The 17402-nt window shown below is 40.7% G+C and overlaps 1 pseudogene; it reads right to left on the bottom strand.

Annotated features, from left to right (window-relative positions):
- LOC108960820 overlaps positions 1-17402 on the bottom strand; it is a 69565-nt pseudogene that overhangs the window by 14824 nt on the left and 37339 nt on the right.

Raw genomic sequence — 17402 nt, 5'->3', positions numbered from 1 at the left:
CTGTTCGTGTTATCTTATGGACTTCTTATCCCCTAAATAGATGTGCATCTTTGTAATATAAATTTTTATGATATTATCTCTCTCGAAATTATTTACCAATATTACCATATCGCCTCTTAAGTTTGCCTAATTTTCACACCATCTTAACCATGGTGATGGATTTATTTATCCCCCACTCTCTCTCCGGAAATTGCAAAAACAATTGTTGGATAACCATGCACAATTTGTATCCTCCTCAAGTTGAACAACTAATAGTAGTATACCACCTTCTTAATAAATTATTTTCTATGACTTCACCATAACATTGTTTCAATTAGCAACATGTTTCAATCAGTGGGTTCCTTTATAAATTAAATTCACTCAAATGAAAGATCAGGATAAAACCAAAAATGAAAAACTAAGAAGATATATTTATTAAATACAGCTTACCTAGTGCTTAGTTTATATATAGATTATGGAATAACAATATATCTTATTGCATCACTTACTCGCGAGTTACAAATTATAGATATAACTTGGATACCAACTTCATTAAAAATAAATAATTATGATTTTCGGATTTGTTCCTCCAATCAATGATGCCCCAAAACATAACCCAATCATATGTGGCGAGAACCGAAGAAAATAAGAACAGAGAAGCCCTCGAGATCTCATTCCATGGATGCGGTGTTCATGTTTCCAAACCGCTCATCAATCATTTTTTCACCCGGAGATCTCATTCATATAACTAAATTTATGGCTTGCACCAAAAGAGACATTAATCTGGTTAGTACGATGAACAATGCCTGCTTCTACAATTATAATGCTAGCTCTAACTGAAGAAGAAGGTGGAGTGGTACGCTAGAGACTAGCCTGTGATGGTACCATAGCCAAAAATTCATCTGCTTCTGGGAATTACGTTAAAGACGATTCTCAAGTACGAGAAATCCTCCTGATCCGGATAGGTCAAAGGTGATGGTCGTAGTTCCTGGCTAAACCTTGATGCCGCGGGGGACATTCTCATGGGATCACACATGTTACCAACACGAAAACATCACATATACTCCACGACAACTGAATTAAATGAGGCCTCAGGTTGCTACTCAAATCAACAGGCAATAGAAAGTTGCTTACAGGAAAGATAGGCGCATTTAAATACATGTAGCTGCATTTTCAAACTCTTGCACCATATTTACAGATCAAGGTCTTATCCTTTTGCTACAAGAATAAGCAAAATTTCAAATGATTATGATAACAATGTTGTCAATTTGAGGGATAAATAACCAAACTTGAAAGGAAGTTGCTAGCCTGAAGACAGAAAAACTCACTTATGATGCACTAGTTAAGTGTAGTAGCACAATGAAACAGACCTGGAAAAGGTGGCAACAGAAGTGCAATGAATAGGGCAAGTTAGTCATTACAGTTTCCTATAAATTCTCCTTTCCTGTTCCACGGGCGAGTTGCAAAAGACTTCCCAAGCATGCTTCTCTTCTCATTTACTCTGCCTTCTTCACATGGATATTCTGGAAAGTAATCCAAAAATGTTTTGCAGCCTAGTGAATCAACTCTGTCGAATAGGAAGCTCTGGACTTCATTCTATGTTTCATGACAAGAGATAAGTAACTGCAATTCTAATATGCAATGGGGATGTAGATGCACGAATAGCTGTAAATGACATTTCTATCTTTGCATGTGTCTCCCCAAATAACCTTTTCAAAACTTCATAACCCAGATCCGGGACTCAAAAATCAAATAAGTTATAGATTGAAAATGAATCAAAGAAACATAAGAGCAACGGCATAATGTTAGATGCATTTATAACACTTTGCTTAATACTTTAGACCATTGGTAGTAGCGCTGGTCTCTGCATGTGCATGTAATAAATAAACTTCGCAAGTAGGCTGTAGATGAAGATAGGGGAGGAGATAAGTGACCAGGTGATAAACCTTTTCTGCTCTCGAAGTCAGATACCGATGCTGCGCTTCATGGTTGGCAATAATTTGAGATGCATCAGTCTCCCTTACTCCTAGGTCCATCTAAACGAGCCAAGCCTGAGAAGAAATCAAAGGTTAGAGGAAATTAACTAGAGAAATATTCTAGCCTAAAAGAAACAATGCAATCCCTTGAAGAGACAATTTATTGAGCGAGGTACCTTCAGATAATCCATGAATGCAGGGTATCAAACGGCATGCATGTGTTGACTAGACTTAAACCTGGTCCATATGACTATTGGTGAGAAGAATCTCAACAATTCGCCCATTAGATTTCCACCCAATGGTAAAAGCTGCATAAAGTGGTGTTAAGCTGAAACGTCCAAAAAGGACAGGAAAAAAACTAAAAACTCTTTGAATGTTACTATAAAACACAACAAACAATTGACATCAGCATACTCGAGACCTAAAGACATAAGGCCTTCGTAGCACTTATCTTTGTATTCTTCGTGCTTGACAACGTCATATAGAAGGTTAAGGTCCCTGCAAACAATATATCAGGGCAGATCAGGACCATCTACAAGACCCGGAAACTTGGGCCAAAGAATCCAAACAATCATCTGTTATTATGAGGACTAATAAGAATAGACTTAAGATTTGATAATCGATCCCATTAAGACACAAGATGGCATGCATATCTTTATGACAACAATGCTACAAAATGCAAAAACCTTCAAAAGTAAGACATAACGTTAAAAAGTATTGATACATTAATCAATCTCTTATCGGTAGGGCTTTTCCTCTCACAGTGGGACACGTATACTCAAACGTGGAAAACACAGGCTTGTAGGAAATCTATGTAACTTGTGAGAAGCAATGGCTAACTGAGCCTGAGCGGTTGAGGGCCACCACCAGCCCCTCCAGGTCTGCTGGCGGTGAGAACATTGATAAAATACCATATCACAAATGTTCACAAGTGCAAAAACACGCATACATGATGTGATCAAACTACATAAGACATGGACGGCAATTATAGCCAATGAAATGATCATACACTAGTATCGGGATAAGTACACTAATGGTGCCATAAGTTGTGTACAGCGCTCACTTTGGTGCCAAAAGTTTCCGCCGGATCACTTAAGTGCCAAATCGGAGAAAAAATGATCACTTTGGTGCCACCGGCGAGAAATTCCGGCCAAAATGATTACATGGCTTTATATTTAAAAAAAAAATTCGATAAATCCTTTAAACGACGTCGTTTTCTGTCCTACTTAAGAAAACGACATAGTTTTGCTATCCTATGTGGATGGCTTAGGAAAAATGATGTGGTATAGCTTATTTGAGATTAAAATTAGGGGTTTTTTTTTTGTTCATCCTCGCCGACCTAGCTTGCTCGGCCACCGTCACTTGGCCACCGTGCTTGGCCACCATGCTCGGCCGCCGTCGCCCACCGTGCTCAGCCACCATCGCTCGGCCACCGTGCTCGACCACTATCGCTCGGCCAAGAAGTGATGGGAAAATAGGAGGTGAGGGCGGAAAAGGAGGAGGAAGAAGGGGGATTGAAGGTGCAAAGAGGGAGAGAGAAGATGAGAAGTGCGAGGGAAACAAGGAGGGCGTAGATGGAGATGGTGGATTGGGCTCTGTTCAAAGAGTGGCTGGTGCTAGTGTTGTTCTTCGGGGAAGAAGACGCCGCTGCCATGGCTTCTCTCTCTCTGTTGGTGTTGATCTTCGGGGAAGAAGACGACATCACCATGGCTTCTCTCTCTCTCTGCTGGTGTTGTTCTTCGGAGAAGAAGACGATGCCGCCATGGCTTCTCTCTCTCTGCTGGTGTTGTTCTTCGGGGAAGAAGACAACGCCGCCATGGCCTCTCTCTCTCTCTCTCTCTCTCTCTCTCTCTCTCGATTTGGGGATTTAGGGTTTCGACTTGGGGTTTAAGATGCCAAACGATGTCGTTTGGTGGTTTACACGCTGACTGGACTTTCCGGCAAGCCACATTAGTATAAGAAATTAATAAATAAAAAAAGGTCACATCGGATTTCTGGCAATTCAGATCGACGTTGGCACCAAAGTGAGCGTTTTTCAAATTTTTTTGCACTTAAGTGATCCGACAGAAACTTTTGGCACCAAAGTGAGCGCCGTACACAACTTATGACACTATTATTGTACTTATTCCCACTAATATCTTTAAGTTGTAATTTCAAAAGTTGAAAAACTATATTCTCTTTCTCAACCTCTCGAGAAAGATACTTGACTAGATTAGCAAAAAGAAAGAAAGGGAAGGACACTAGTGACGGATATACAATATGGAGAAACAACAAGGGCTCGGGTTGCATGTATTCTCATGACATAGGCAAGATCAATTAAGAGCCACCGTAACATTCTTCGGAAGATATTCCTTGTATTCTTTTTCATAATTATTAAATAGTACACGATTTATCATTTTCTTAATGTTGACACCTAAAATTTTGATTAGGTTATTAATTAGGCCTTAATTTCTTTTATTTTTCCTTTTTCTAGATAATAAATAATAAATAACAAAAACAACAAAAAAAATCAATAAAAACAAAAGAAAACAAAAAATGGCAGCTAGGCCCGGCCCCTCCTTTTTCTCTCCCTTTCGCGGGCCCAAGCCCAGCCTCCTTCTCCTCCAAGCCCGGCCCCCTTCTCCTCTTCTTCTTCCTTCTTCTCCCTTCTTCTTCCCTACGCCTCGCAACTCATGCGCTCGAAGGCAACCTACGACCGAGGAGGGTAGGCCGACGTCGGCCGGAGATGACAGATCTCGGGCGCCATTAATGGCCGCCTTCAATGCCGAGCACGCTTTGTTGGAGGAGTGAGGATGGGATGCCGGTTCGGCCGCGGGTGTCCGTTCGGCGTGTGAAGACCGGCGGTCGAATCCCCGTCGACCGGCCGCCCCCTCGCCTATAAATAGCGGGGCACCACCTCCGTCGAAGGACACAACGAACTCCGAGATCTTCCCTTTGAGAGACTTCAAGGGGGAAATCAAAGAGCAAGCCAAGAGGCCAGCAAGCTCAGAGAGGTTCCCGAGAGACTTCGGGAAGCTCAAAGAGCGAGCAAGGCGGAAATCGGGTCGTGAGCTCAAACCGACCTCCCTCCGAGAGACTTCGGGGGAGGCCGGCGGCGAACGAGCCCGAGAAGGAGAGCACGGCGAAGTGAGGGACCTCCGGTAGCAAGCTTCGAAGACCTTTCCCGAGAGACTTTGGGGAAGGTTTGAAGGCAAGCCACTGGAGATCTCAGATCTGGCCGGAGAGGGAGAGATCTGGTCGATCCGGAGGGTTTGGTTCCGAGGGAGTCCCAGATCCGGAGGATAAGAAGTCGGAGAAGAGGAAGGATCGTGCGGACGCCTTGGATCTGGGAAGTTGGAAGCTCTTGGCCACCGCGACCGCTGCTCGTTGCTTTGCTGTTCCCCGCCCGATGCCGTGCCGTGATCGACCCGCCAACGCCACACCGGATCGAGAGTTGAGGGATCGCCGTCGCTGCCTTGTCGGCGTCACCATCACCGTTCGCCACCACTGGTATCCGCCGCCTCTGGTCGCGTCGTCACCGCCGCGTCTCCCCCCCTTTCGAACTATGCCGCCACTGAAATCCTCATTGCAGACCCGTTGTCGCTCGCCCTCGCTGTCCTCATAAGCGGATCGTCCTAGTCGTCTCCACTGTCGTCACCGTCGTCTCCCCCGTCGTCGATCTAGTTGAGTGGCCGGCTGCCGGCTGCGACGTCGCCGCCGTCGAACGCCGGGTTGCTGTCCGTCTGACCCCCTCCGTCCCTCAGCGCCGCGAATCGTCGGATCTCGTGAACTCCAGAAACTGGTCGGCGAAGGGGAAGGCGGGTCGAAGTCGGGCGGATCTGGGCTGGCGTCCGGGTAGGGTTCCGCGAACCGGGTTAGAGAGTGGGTCGGGCATGGGTTTGAACCAGGTAGGGTTCCGCCTGGGCCGGGTTGTGCGCATGGGCCGGGTAGTCTTTGGGCTGAGTTTCTTTTAAAGGGTCAAAGTGGGTTTGGGCCTTTAGGTTTTACACTTAAAAGAAAAAGACAAGAAAAATCCAGTCGGGCCCGCAACGCGGGCCCGTCAAGCGTTGGGTCGCTGGCCGGGTTGGACCCAACCCGGATCGGTTTTATTTTATTATTTTAATATAAAATAATATTTAAAAAAAAAAAAAAGTAATTTATTTTCCAAAAAAATCAAAAAAATCAAAAATGTCCATATTTTCCCAAAAAAGCCAAAAATGATTTATATTTTCAGAAAAAGATCCAAAATAAATAAATAAATGCTTTTTATGTCCAAAAAAATTAGAAAAAGACTAAAAAATGTTTTTCCTTCCAAAAATGCATGGAAAATCCCTCAAAAATCCAAAAGCCTTAGGGTTTAAACATGATTAGGTACCGAAAGGGCATTAGTGATTAACTAGTGTAATCAAGTCCCCGATCCTAATTTCTCTCAGTTACGCAGGGCGAGTATTTCTCCCGATATTTCGCTTGGGTTTCTAATCAACCCACCCCCAAACCGATTAGTGGCGACTCCGTTTTAAAATTGACTTACGGAGTTAAAAACCCGGACTATTAAGTCGTGAATTGGTAGACTTGAGAGAGTCCGGGCATAACAAATTTCAGCCGAGCCATTAGCCTCCCTTAGGCGCCCGTACCCGATCGCGGGCGCCCGAAAAAGAGGTCGCGACACTTAACATTCATATCAGGGATTAATCATATGCTGAAAAGAAAAAAAGAACCCGAATTGTTCATCTTTTTTGCTCTTTGCTGGGATTTCATTGCAATCAATTCGTGTCCTGGATTGAATTAATCAGCCAATTAATTAGTTTGTCTTGGTGCTTGGTCCCTGGCAAATCATTCTGGGCAATTCAATAAGTTAGTTGATTCAGGTTTATGTAGTTCTTTGGCGGGATTGATGAACCGTATCGGTTGTAAAACATGAGCTTCGAATTTGAGCTCCGCGACTTTCTAGAAAAGGTTAATATTCGTCTTTCCATTATACCTTTTCTATTGCGATTTGATTTTTTTTTTCTTTTGAGGTTAGCTAGCTTAATGACACGTTACAGACAAATAGTAACAGTGCCAGCAGGACCACGAATTCTCTATTGCCGAGGATGGGCACCCTGAGGATTAATTTTAAAATGTGAAAATTTACTTTCAAATTGGTGAGATACAAGAGCAAATATCAAATGATAGCCAAGTCTTTAAAATGTCAAATGCTAGTTTCAAACGTGTTTAATTTCACAATTCATAATTTTAGAGAAAATGAATAATAATAAATATTAGGTATTCGGAGGATATAAATATTGGACTGTCAATTTTTTTTAATGTTTTCTGATCGTGTCCACAACGATTAGGCTTTTTTTATGTGCACATTGAAGAACAAGTTAGTCTCTCATTATGAAAAGAAATTTCACTAGTCTCTTATACTAATTTCTAAGAACTGTTAAATGAGTATAGGATTTGACTTTTTAAACTTCATTTTGACCACAAAAAAAAAAAAAAAAGCACTTCATACATTAGATTCTTAAACTCGTATAAAAGGAAAATAGTAAGGAAAGTATAATTCTTTAAAATGTGATTGAAGATTGATTTAAAAAAATGAAATAAAAATCAACTTAAATGTAATAGAAGAATTAAATCAACTAAATATCATTTTTCATATTTGTGATTATATGAACTTGGATCATTAATAATTTTTTTCTTTCTTCTTTAAACTTACTTTTAGAAAAAAATTGTTATTTATGGGAACTGATTTCTCAAGGAAACTGGACAATAAAGTCATCTGGTTTCCTTGGGAAATTGTGGGGTGTAGATTGCACCGTTACTCTGGACGAAGCAACGGTGCAATCACCTAAGAAATTTCCATATTATATCACTTGAAAGCAAGTAAAAAGTTAGGCCTAAAAAAGCAATCAAAGAGGGAATTGTTTTGGTCAAATGAGCGTCTTATTTATATAATTTCACAATTGAAAGAACTATACATACTTAACTTGACAAATTTTCCTTTTAAGATCAATTAATTTTTTACCTGTGAGCGGAGGATCCAATAATCAGATATCAAGGGTAGATCAACCATACACTTGCGTCAAATGATCGAAGATAGTCCTAAATATCTCACTATAGGAGATTCAAAATATCTAAGGAAGTAGACGTATTAATCCTATGAAAGGCCCTTTTTACGGCCTATTTGGATGCACAACAATGTTTTTATTTTTTTATTTTTATGAACGACCTAAATTTGCAATTTAGTTAAGTCAAGTGGACACACCAATACATGCTTGCAACGTCCAAGCCATGCATGCAAAATTGTTGAGACATGTTACATTCTTTGTGGAAATTGGAAATTTTTTAAGAGATTCTGTTTGGCATCACTACTAAGGATATATCAAATGAGATGGTCATTGATTACGAGGGTCATTAAGGCTATATCGCGTTTTTAAAGCTCGAAAATAAAATACCTTATTTTGTATTTTAGATTGACCATAGTAATTAGTTAAAGATAGTTTCTTTTTTAATTAGCCAATAAGTGATTTATCAAACACTTTACATTGAAATTCAAACTCGTTAGTAGAAAAATCAATTTTTGTTGAAATGAAATATGTAAGTTGATTTATAACTGGATGATACGTATATTTTTCATATTTAGTTAAAATAAAAAATCAATTATAACATTTTATACATATTCATTACATAAGACTCAAGCATTAAGAGTACCGAATAATAATCATAATTCTCAAATTTATTTTGAAAAAGCAAATCATCATTTCCAAGTCTTGGTATTTGTATACATGGATATATTATCATTGAAGAATACTTGTTACGTAGCCAAATGTGAAATCAAACTTTTAATTTTTAGTTTGAAAAGTGTCAAAAAGAACAATGGCATAAACAAAATTAGTCTTAAAGGTCGCCTATCTACTCTAATGCGAAAAAAGAAAAAGAAAAAGAAAAGGCATTATATATATATCTATCTTAAGAAAGACGTACGTACAAAATCCCCTCTTCAATGAAAACATGAAATGAAAATCTGTGGACTATATTTTCACCATTTTACTAATGCCATGGATTGACTTTAATATAAGAATATGAAAAAATGCGCAAATAGTTTGTGAACTTTGGCCCAATATGTATTTTGATATTTGAATTTTAATTTGTTCGAATTAATACTCAAACTTTAGTCCGATATATAATGTCTTGTTTGAATTTTCAATTTGTTCGATGTGATCCCTGAGTTTTTGTACATACTCAATTAAGTTCTTGTACAATATTAAATATTTTCATATAATTTATGGATTTAATTAAATATATAATCGACAAACTAAGGATCACATTGAAAATATTAAAAATTAAAGAAAAATGTACATTAGATAAAAGTTCAACAACCATGTGAAATAAATTAAAATTTTAGAGACCACATCATACATTTAACTAAAATTTAGAGACTACTTATTTGTATCGTTATGATTTAAGAAATTGCTATATCAAGGCTCATTCTTGGACCCACAAATAGAGGCTGATTGCCATGCATACTTACGTCATTTTCTTGTCCTCGTGTTATTATTCTTTCTTCATCATCTTTACTTTCCCTCCCACATGGGTGCATTTATGATTGGAGTTTCTCCTTCTTTCTTTTTTTCCTTTGTTCCCTTGATGCGACTATGTTTGCTTTTAATTGTCTACCTTGTGATAGGGATTAGGTTTTGATAAAATTGTCCAGTATTGACAATTTCTTTTTAGGTCGTTTTAATGATATCTTAACTTTTTAATGACTTCGAAAGTGTATGCCGAGATGTGTATAATCTACCTTTTGACAGGATAAATATGTGTGTTGTATGAATAAGAGGTTAGCATTTATCTTTTTCATTACTCAAGTATTGCTATTTGCATTTATCACGAAATTCATCCATCCAATTAACTTTAAAGTACCCAAAAACAACTATGCACGCCCATGAGAACTAGTAGAATTATAAAGAAAAAATGAAGAGTGAAAGATTGGCAGTTTTCTACACAATTTAACTCATTTATAAATGGTTAAAATCTGAAAGTGATACGAATCGACAGAAACTTGACATAGGTTTCATATCATAGTTAATGAAGTATGGTGTTTCCTAATGACGCAATAGCAAAACCCAATCATGAAACACGAACTTGAATCGTCAGTTAGTCAGTTTTTTTAATAGAAAATACATATTTGGTAAATTTTAGATTGAGCAAAAAGTGAAAATTGCGGGTGGACCCCTTTTTTTCCCGACAATAATCAACTTGGCATCAATTATTGGTTTATTTCCATATCGCAGCAAAAATAATGTCGTCTTATCATATGTTGTGGTCAGAGCGACGTGCGTAGTTTTTCTATACGAATGGTCTGATCATGGGATTATGTTAATAATGCACAGCTTTCTTTTTTTTCCTTTTTTGGGTGCATATGTTAAGGCGGGTGGACAATTAGGCGATGTTGTGGCAGATTTGCTGAAAACAAGGTCGATTTATAAACTTAGGATTTGGATAAGAAGGGTACAAATCTTTTTAAGTATTTGACTAGAGGAGAGGGCCTCGAAAAGACCAAACTGGGGGAGATCTTTTAAGATCTCCTTGCTGCCTCAGTGCTGATCTCTATGCCGTTTTGGTGTTTCCTTTAATATTATCATATTTTCTTCCCAAGAAAGAAAGAAATTGCGCAAATCGATCGGAAACTCTTTTTTAGGGAAAAGATTATGTGACAAGAAAATATTGAGTGGGCTAGCCCATTCAATGCCGACATACCACGTATCGGCCGGGCCTCATCTACAGTCGCAATTGCCATGGTTGTGGACGACAGGCTTGAGCCTAGAGCTCGAGGTCAAAGAAACCATGGTTGCTTGAGCGTGAGCTCACAACCAGGGTTACTTGAGCTCGAGCTCCTGGCCATGGCGGCCCCAAGAAAAAAGAAGAAACGCAAGCACAGAGGAGAGAGAAGTAGGCTTAGGAGGACAGATATCACAAGAGAAGGGAGAGTGTGGTGGGACGCTGACGACACATGGCGCCACGTGTCAGCAACTTAATGGGCCGGCCCCACGGTGACATGGAGGCCTTCCCAATATTTTCTCTTAAAACAACACTTATTCCTTGAGCAATCAATAGATTCAATACAACACCTTTAAGAAACTGCATGTCAAATTCGTGGCATTTTCTTTTTATCCTTTTTTCAAGAATGCGCGATGTTAAAAACTTATGACTTGTTAACCAGCCGATAGCCCTTGTGCTGAAAATTAAAGATTCACCAATTAATGCTATTAAGCTAGAAATTGACTTATCTAATATGTGGAAAAAGTGGGCCACTTAATTCATTTAGTAGAAAAAAGATAATTGATGATAATTAGAATCTTGTCAACTATAATGTTAAGACTTATCAATCATGATTGCATATCTAGTGAATGTCGAACAACTCTTTCTTTCCTTTTGTGCCCTAAAAAATGAGTTCGTTAAATTCTTACTACTAATTTCTCAATAATGTCAGATAGGCCAAAATGCATATAAATCAATATCGAATAAATCAACCAAAGAAAAATGTAGATTGAATAAGGCTTCAAAAGAGTGATTAGTGTGGCCTTCAATTTCAAATTATTTTGAGGTAGAGATGTAGTACAATCAAGCATTTATCCATGCAACTTTCTCCAAAATATATATATATATATATATTTGGGTCATTTAGCCATAAAACAATACAAACATAATGTTGATCGGCTAAAAGGCAAGGAATGCATAAACGTTGACGCATGGGCTCTTTGCAAATGTGTGAGCCTGGCCTAGCATCACCCTAGAGAAAGAGGCATTATAGCTTAGTTATGTTGTGATCATAATAGCTATTGCATTATAACCTTAACTATTACTGTGATCAAAACAAACATGCAATTACAAATTTGTTCACGAGGAGGATTGGAAAAGTGGGCCAAAGGGTAAGTAGTAAACTTGCATCTCAATATTACTATAGCAACCTCCATGGACCCCAAAAAAAAATGTGAATCAAAGTGATAGTGAGTCCGATAGTTGCTCATGTCATGATGAAAACTCTCAATGTAATGGGGTTGAGCAAAATACAAAGGTACTTTGGGAAAGAATAAGAATGATGGAGATTGATTTCTTTGCCTTTTTCAGTGAGTGCCACAAGAGGGGATAGTGGCTATATAATTCGGATGAGGAACGTTTTACTCCTGAAAACAATGAGGATGATGAGGGTCAGGATAGACAAAGATTATCCTTGTCTAATCTAAGGTGTGACTATGAGGACCCTGTTTTTGAAAAATGAATGAGATTTAAATCTCCGTCTCAATTTAAACAGGCTATCTAAAACAATACAAATTACCAGATATTTTGAGGCAATAGTAGAGAAAAGTAGTGTGACGGAGCATGAAATAATTTCTGCTTTTTGAGGTAAAGTGTGCATACATAATGGTCACAAAGTAGGAAACACCTTGCCCCTTTTTAAGCCAACATGCGGTAACACATGCGGTGTCATGCCCCGAATCCCGGGCATGCAACAACCCCTTCCTTGGTTTATAAAAAACGATGTCCCAGGATTCATTGTCGATCCTTCATGTTAATTGTACATGTGGAATTGTATAATAAAATCCCCAGACAACACAAATGTGGGATAGAAAAGGAGGATACCATTTTCACCAAAACACTTTTCATAAACAACTAGTTTATACACAGAGGCCAACTCTAAGGTCTATGTACAGAAGATCTATCTCCAAAAAGAACTATTGAGCCATCCAGGCTCTTGACCTTTCCACCTCAAGCTCTGGGTTCTTTATACTAGGGACTTGAAAATGGTTATATAATAACCAGTGAGATAAAATCTTAGCGAGTTCTTCCCTTAAGCCCTCGGTTAGAACACCAACTCAACTCGGGGTATCTCTTTAGAATCACCCCACAAACAAAATAAAGACTAACAATCAACAATCAATTAGTTGATTCACATGCAACCTTACCTAGCATATCATACCCTACACGTTATAACTTAGCACAATACATGCAATGCACATGGCCATTAGATGATGTAGTTCATCAATCACATACGAGTCGCGTCACAAGCGATCTTACCTTGCCATTGCCACACCCTGCACGTTATCGATTCATGCGTGCGTGCCATAAGCAATGTGATCAACATGTACAACCGAAATTAATGATACCATGATTCTCATACACTCTTGCACTTTAGTGCGCCACCTATCATGCATTAATTGATCACATGGGTCCCGATTATAAGGTAAAATTGTTATAACACGTCTCATACCGCATCATACATTTTTACCCTATAATAAGGCCCAACCAACTCAATACTCACATAGGTTCCACTTATTTATGACCTTCCGGCTATAGCTAACTTTCCAGTTAATGCTCATCCACCTCAACACTCACGCGTGCTCTAGTTATTAATGACCTCCTGGCCATCGCTACTTTCCAGTCAGCAATAATCCGACTTCCACCAAGCTACCAATAAAAATCGGGCTTCGTCCAGCCCCGTTGGGCACGGCTTTGTCTAGAATTCCATTTAGACGGTATCCGAAAGAGGGACATTGGTCCAGAATCTATTGCGACCGGCTTCCGACTCCTGTCAAGTATCGCCCCCAAACTTTCGTTGGGTGACAGTTCAACTTTTAATGGCGCAAGCACCCCCACTAACACTCCATTCTTAACTTTGAGTATTTAACTAATGCATGATGCTTACAAATACAATTTCAAATCATTTTCTCTTAAAGGTGGTCCATTTCCAACGTCCCTTGGACAAGGCATATTTCTCAGGTGAACAGTGCACATAAACAGTGTTCGAGTGAACAGTGAATTTCCATAATTAAATAACTAATAAATTAATTCTAAAAATCATTGAAAGCACTAATTAAAGCAAGCAACTAATCCATGTGCTGCGAAGACCTCAGCTTCGGGTAAACCTGAGCCTCCTGTATCCACACGCAAGCCGTCAAAGGGAATGACCACTCCTTTGAAGGTGGTCCTACCCTTGTCTAGCCTCGAACCAACTAACTCCAGGCCCTTTGAACAGCAAGTTAGAGGTGCCGAATCGGATGTCTCGTCTAGCTATGAAGATGAGGATTTGCTAGAGGTGGATACGTCCTCGAGGGCTGCCTCCAAAAGAGTGGTGACGATGCAGGACAAGCTGCTAACTCTACTTCCTGATCCTCCTCCTGCCATGACTCCTATGGTTTCGGCTTTCGCTCGCCGGAAACCTCCGAAGCCGAGGTAACCGTTTCTGGCCCCTCATCTTATATATTGCTATGTACATAGGTATCTGGAATATTAGGGGTCTAATGGACCCTTCTAGACAAGCTGAGGATCGTAGTTTGGTTTCCTCAAATAGACTTTGCTTTGTTGGCCTTATGGAGACGAAAGTACCGGAAGCCATGTTCTCTTCTATCTCTTCGAGTCTGATAAGGGATTGAAGTTGGATTTCAAATTATAGTTGTGCTCCCAGAGGGAGGATTTGGATTGGATGGAATCCGTCGATTATAAGCTTTGAAGTGTCTTCGGTAGATGCCCAAGTGATCCATGGGAATCTTAAGATGCTCTCTTCGGATATAGCATGTTATATATCGATCGTATATGGGCTGCACACTTAACCTTATCATGAAAAGTGCAGCTCTACAAGATTCACCTTGGCTAGTCGCGGGTGATTTCAACGATATCAAAGACCCGTCTGATAGACTTGGGGGATCAGATAGATGGATACCATGCTTTGATGATTTTAGACAGTGCTTATCTATGGCTGAGTTAGATGATTTGAGGTATGTTGGATGTCGGTTTACATGGACTACCTCTTCTGGTATTTTGCGGAAGGCAAGGAAGATTGATAGAGTCCTAGTCAATTCCAAATGGTGCCAGGTCTTTTCCTTCTCGGAAGCTTCCTTCCTTACACCAGGTATATCTGACCACTCCCTTATGGTGGTCAAAGTTTTAAATCCAGTCCATCGAAGAAAACCTTTCAAATTCTTCGACTTTTGGATGGATCATCCTGATTTCATTCCAATTGTCAACCAAGTTTGGGGGATGCCGGATGAGGGAGTGCCCATGTTCAGACTGGTGTGCAAGCTCAAGGCCCTCAAAGGTTGCCTCAAGAATCTCAATAATGAATCCTACTCCAACATATCCATCAGGACTTCTGAAGCGAGGGCTGCGCTCCGGACTACTCAACTTGACCTTCAGCAAGACCCGTACTCTGTTGCCCTTGCAGAATTGGAAAAGTCTCAACAATGCACTTTCTTGGACTTGCGCTCTAAAGAAGAATCATTTTTCAGGCAGAAGTCCAGAGTTAAGTGGCTAGAGGAGGAGACCGCAACACCAAATTCTTTCATCATTATGTCAAAAAAAGGTAGATAAGAAATATAATTCTTTCGGTTATGGATGCGTTGGGTTTCCAAATCACTGAACCGGAGCTTGTTCATCAGCATTTTGTTAGACACTACCAGATCTTTTGTCGCCACGGCTTAGTCATGGGAGACCCTCGATTGGGGATATCGGGGAGGCTATCCAGTTTCCCCTCACCTCTGATCAGGTTAGCTTCCTTGATTGGCCCGTTTCTGACTCAGAGATCCGTGATACGGTTTTCTCGCTAGCTAGAGGAAAAGCACCTAGACCTGATGGTTTCACAGTTGAATTCTTTAAGCATAACTGGGAGACGGTGGGTCAGTTGGTTATATCGGCAGTGAAGGAGTTCTTCATTTCGGGTAGGCTCTTAAAGGAGATTAACAACACCATATTGGTCCTTGTACCAAAAACCCCGAATGCGACTACTGTGAATGATTACAGGCCAATCGCCTGTTGTAATACCATCTACAAGTGCATCACTAAAGTCATGGCCAATCGGGTTGCTGCAATCCTACAAAATGTCATCGGCCCTTCCCAGAGCGCATTTGTTAAAGGCCGGCGAATCAGAGATAATATCCTACTGGCTCAGGAACTCTTTTCTGGCTTTCACATCCAACCTTACTTACCAAAATGTGCAATCAAGGTAGACTTTAGAAAAGCCTATGACACAGGTCGATCGGGACTTCATTGAGATCGTCCTTCAGGGCCTTCGGTTCCCCGATCACTTGACCCGGCTCATCATGACGTGTGTGAGGACCCCTAAATTTTTCATTGCTTTGAATGGGGAGTTACATGGGTTTTTTGCCAGTGGTCGTGGGCTTCGTCAAGGAGACCCTCTATCTCCCTACCTATTTACATTGGTCATGGAGGTACTATTAGGTATTCTCACCACTCGCTCTTCGAGGCCGGAGTTCAAATATTACTGGAGATGCAAATCGACTAACCTTACACACTTATTCTTTGCGGATGACGTCTTCTTGTTTTGTGAAGCTGACTTGCCTTCGGTGAAGCTATTCAAGGAAGGTCTCCAAATATTTTCTGATTGGTCTGGATTGGTTCCAAACACAAATAAGAGTGAAGTCTACCTTGCAGGAGGTTCACCTTCTTTAAGAAACCAAATCCTTCTTACCCTTGGTTTCCTAGAAGGAAGCCTACCGGCTCGCTATCTCGGGGTTCCCATCATCACTTCCCGGATCAGCAAGGCAGATTGCTGCGTGCTAGTCAACCGCATCACTGCGAGGATTCAATCTTGGACCCATCGCTTCCTCTCCTTCGCCGGTCGGCTACAATTGATCAGGTCAGTCCTTCATGCCATCCAAGCATACTTTGGGCTAGTGTTTTTATCTTACTGCCACTGTCTTGGATCAAATTGAACGAATACTTAGACAATTCCTATGGAAAGGCCCAGAGTTGGGAAGATGGGGTGCAAAGGTCTCCTGGGAGGACGTTTGTTGCCCAAAAGACGAGGGGGGCCTTGGGATCCGAAGGCTTCGGGAGTATAACAAGGCCGCCATGTTAAAACATATATGGATTCTGTTTGCCGATAAGGAATCTTTATGGTGCAAATGGATTCACTCGACCTTCTTAAGAAGAGCGAATTTCTGGGTGGCCAAAAAGCTAACCTGCTGTTCGTGGGCCTGGAAGAAGATCCTCCAACTCAGGACTGAGTGTCGAAGCTCTTTCTATTGGAGAATTGGGAATGGTTGCTCGGTATCCCTCTGGTTTGATAACTGGCACCCCACGGGCCCTTTGAACTTGTGCTTTTCGGACTCGGCCATATATGCATCCGGCCTTCCTAGACAGGCGACAGTGACAGACCTATTCACTAATTGTGGAGCTATGATTAAGGGGGTCTTGGACTCTTGGGCGGATCCCCTTCCCACCCTCTCCCACTCTTCCGATCGTTTCGGCTGGAAGGGAAATACCTCACATCTCTTTACGGTGGCTTCGGCGTGGGATTTGATTAGGAGGAGGAAGACTCGGGTCTCTGGCACACATTCATTTGGAACAACTCCATCACTTCAAGGTACCAATTTAACCTTTGGCTTATTGCCAAACGCAGGCTTCCTACCCAAGCTCTATATTTATCTTATGGTAGGATAGATAGTGCCTTGTGTCCATTCTGCA

This window comes from Eucalyptus grandis, chromosome 7, assembly GCF_016545825.1.
Source record: "Eucalyptus grandis isolate ANBG69807.140 chromosome 7, ASM1654582v1, whole genome shotgun sequence".
Classification (NCBI taxonomy): Eukaryota; Viridiplantae; Streptophyta; class Magnoliopsida; order Myrtales; family Myrtaceae; genus Eucalyptus; species Eucalyptus grandis.
This window is presented reverse-complemented; position numbering and strand designations above follow the sequence as displayed.